Genomic DNA, 208 nt, shown 5'->3' with positions numbered 1-208 from the left:
AAGGTAGAGCAGGCTACGGCGGAGTCACTGGCGAGATGGCAGTCGCGCTTTTGCAGTGGTTCACGAGCTCGGCGACGGCGAAACAGGAGCGGCAATGGCAGAGCGGCTGCCTACGGGTTGTGCTTGCTGTGGCGAGCGAAGAAATGAAAATGAGACACAGGGGGCTCTCGGTGGCGTGCTTGGGGCTTCAAATGCCGAGTCAGGCCCG

The sequence above is a fragment of the Miscanthus floridulus genome, chromosome 2, assembly GCF_019320115.1.
Source record: "Miscanthus floridulus cultivar M001 chromosome 2, ASM1932011v1, whole genome shotgun sequence".
Classification (NCBI taxonomy): Eukaryota; Viridiplantae; Streptophyta; class Magnoliopsida; order Poales; family Poaceae; genus Miscanthus; species Miscanthus floridulus.
This window is presented reverse-complemented; position numbering follows the sequence as displayed.